Source organism: Armigeres subalbatus, chromosome 3 (genome assembly GCF_024139115.2).
Source record: "Armigeres subalbatus isolate Guangzhou_Male chromosome 3, GZ_Asu_2, whole genome shotgun sequence".
Classification (NCBI taxonomy): Eukaryota; Metazoa; Arthropoda; class Insecta; order Diptera; family Culicidae; genus Armigeres; species Armigeres subalbatus.
The window spans coordinates 256,522,589-256,526,103 of NC_085141.1; the positions used below are offsets into that span (position 1 = coordinate 256,522,589).

Consider the following 3,515-nt stretch of genomic DNA (forward strand, 5'->3'; position numbering starts at 1 on the left):
CTCCTACCTTTAAGAACCTTGTGCTCGATGGGAACAACTGATTTGACAGCAAGCCAGCCGGATGACACACAGCTATGCTTCTGGCTTCAGCATAAAATTCACGTTATTATTTTACTGTGGGCGTTATTTTCTAATACAATATTGTTACCAAATATTCAAATTTGTTTTGCACCGTACTAACCATATTGTGTTGAATGACGGTCTTATTACAATTAAATTGAAAATCGAACACATTTTTCACGGCACGGAATGCGTGGTACATAACGATAATAGTAATAAATTCATTCAAACCGCTTAACAACAATTACTCCATCACCGAAAATTGGTCCTGAAATGATGTTTTTGTTTACTAATTTTGAATTGTCAGTGGGGCTCATCGCGCGCTAACCCCAGAGATGTTCAGTTGACAGCCACTTCTCGCGCGCGACAGACGTCTTTCCGCACAATTCATATATCTAGTCTATTGCATTGATTTATTCGTGTCGTTCTTGTTCCGAAAAATTGCATTCGGCACGAGATGTCACACAGAAGGAACACTCTCGTCGTGGATTTCAGTGTCCTGCCAAAGCGACCGCCGTTGGACCAGGTCAAGGAGTTTCTCGAGGAAGATATAAAGATTGACATGGCAGGTGTTAAAACTATCCAGTTACACAACCTCAAAACTGCGTGTATATTGAGATGCAAGATTCCGGCGTAGCCCCACGACTACAAAAACAACACCATCTCAAACACTCGGTTGAACATCTCGGTATACATTACTATATACCAGTTTACGTTGATGGTCCCGCTACCACCATCAGGATCCACGATCTCCCGCCGCGAATGGTCAATAAAATCATATCCGATCATATTGAGCAATATGGCAAAGTCATCTCTATCCACAACGAAGTATGGGAAAATTTCTTCCCAGGAGTGCCGAATGGTGTGAGAGTAGTACGTATTAGGCTGGAGAAAGCAATACCATCACACATCGTAGTGGACAATCATACGACACTTGTGACCTACCGCAAAGAAGCTAACAAAATTGAACGATGTCGACACACAGACCAACAGTGCTAAAAACATTACTCCAGTGGCAGTCTCAACTGGAGCCAGCGAGGCCTATAATAACGACAACGATGACGGTAACAATGGCCAACAAAGTATAGATAACTTGATAAGAGAAATCGAAAACGAAATCGCAGAGAAGAGACGGCTGTCAACGAGTACGAGTGAAACAAGCAGCAGCGTAGGGCATGACGTAAAACGTTCGTGTAATGAGAGATGCCAATCACATAAGGAAGTGCAAAACGGAGAAGAAAATTGTTGCGAACATTACTTTGATTCTGATTGGAAAGTCTACAATACCAGATCAAGAAAAAAAAGATTTTGTATTTATTATATTATAGATGTAAATTTCGGACATGAATGCACTTTAGAGTGTAAAATGTCAAAAATAAACAAACAAACAAACCCAGAGATGTTAGCCACCATTTTTTCCCTTTGGATAGATAGGCGATTTGGAGGCAGCAGGGACCATGTCCAAGGACTTGACCCCTCCCCAGCTGTCTGCGAGTCAGGGGGTTCTGCCTAGGAGGTGGTGGGGTTAACAGGGGGCTCTGTTAATTCCCTCCCAAAAACCACAAGCATCCGCAAGCAGACCCTATCAAGCGACCGTGTGCCGCTTAAAGCACACAAGCCCCTAACCCCGAATCCCAAGGTGTCAGGCGACCCGTGCCGAGGGGATGAATGACCTGGGGGTGAAATAATTAGCCAGGTAGTTAACGGAGCCTGTGGAGGTTCCACAGAGTGAGGGCTGCTTCGGCGGCAAGTGGGTGGCAGCGGGTGGTACCCGCACACCCCAAAGTGGTGCAAGTGCAAGGGAGATGACTTTTCTCGGGATCTCCTCAGCAAATTATTGGAGAATTCTTTGCCGTTTTTTTATTTCCTCGGCCGATTCTCTTAAAATTCCTTGGCAAATTAATTACTTTGGCGAATTCTTTGAAATTTTCTTCACCAATTCATTGGCAAATTCTTCGAAATTCCCTCGACCGACTTTTTGGAAATTCCTTGGCTTATACTTAATAATTTCTTTGGCAAATCCTTCGAAATTTCAGCCAATTCTTTGTGAATCAGCAAATTATTCGACAATTCTTCGGCAAATTATTTTTAATTTCCTCAGCAGATTCGAAATTACTTCGATAAATTCTTCAGGATTTCCTCGGCATTTTTCAGATTTTCGTCGGCCAATTCTTTAGAATTTCTTTGGCATTTTTTTGGGATTTCCTCGGCAAATTTTTCGGTGCAAAAAATGCGAAAATTCCTCGGCCTATTCTTCAATAATTCTGCGGCAATTTATCAATACAAATTCTTCGAAGCTTCATCGGCAAATTCTTCGGAAAGTCCTTGGCGCATTCGTCGACAATTCCTCCGGCAATTCATCGCAATTTTCGGTAAATTTTCCAGAATTTTTTTTCAAAATTTCCCTAGCATTTTTTTTTAAATTCCCGCGGCAAATTTTTCGAAGATTTCCCGGCTGTTTTTTTTTTATTTTCGTCGGAAAATTTCTTGAAGATTGCCTAGGCCATTCTTTGTAAATTCTTCGACGAATTCTTTGAAATTTTCTTGGCCAATTCTTCGGCAAGTTCTTTAAAATTTCCTCTGCAAATTCTTGAAAAATTCCCTGACAAGTTCTTCCAAACTTTTTCGACAAGTTCTTCAGAATTTCTTCGTCGATTTCCGATTACGCAATTTTTCTATTTAATTTAATTTTCCGATTTTTCGAAATTCCCTCGGCAAATTCTTCCAAACTTTTTTGACAAGTTCTTCGTAATTTCCTCAGAATTACTTGGGCGATTTCCTCGGCAAATTCTTCGGGATTTACTCAGCAAATTCTTAGAAATTTCATCGGCAAATTCTATGAAATTTTTCTCGGAAAGTTATTTGAAATTTCCTCGGCAGTTTTTCAAATTGTTCTGAATTTTCTTGGCAAATTCTTATGAATTTATTCGGCAAAATCTTCGGAATTTCCTCGCCAATTCTTTATAAAATATTCGATATTTCCTCGGCATTTTCTTAAAAAAACTCCGGCAAATTCTTCCAAACTTTTTCGACAAATTCTTCGGAATTTCCTCGACTAATTCTTCGGGATTATTTCAGCAAACCATTCAACTTTTTTTGGCAATTTCTTCGGTATTTCCTCGTTAACTCTCATTCTTTGGAATCCCAATTTTTGGGATTCGACAAATTATTTTAATTTTCTCGGCCGCTTCTTCGAAACTTCATCGGCAATTTCTTCAGAATTCCGTTGGCCAATTCTTTAGAACTTTTTTGGCATTTTTTTGTGATTTTCCCGGAAAATTTTTTTCAAATTCATACAACAATTGCTTCGAAAATTAGGAAAAAAAAGCACTCATTCTATAGAGTCGATCTTGCTCCGATGTCCGGCATCGAAGCTGTCGCATGTCAGGCGACTATTCGAGGAAAAGACCTCAGTATCGCCTCGATATATCTTCCTCCAAACACCGCGATATCTC

At 40.3% G+C, this 3,515-nt stretch overlaps 1 pseudogene; it reads left to right on the top strand.

Annotated features, from left to right (window-relative positions):
* The first annotated feature begins 404 nt into the window (after positions 1-404).
* LOC134222423 (uncharacterized) lies at positions 405-1,059 on the top strand (annotated as a pseudogene).
* The last annotated feature ends 2,456 nt before the right edge of the window (positions 1,060-3,515 follow it).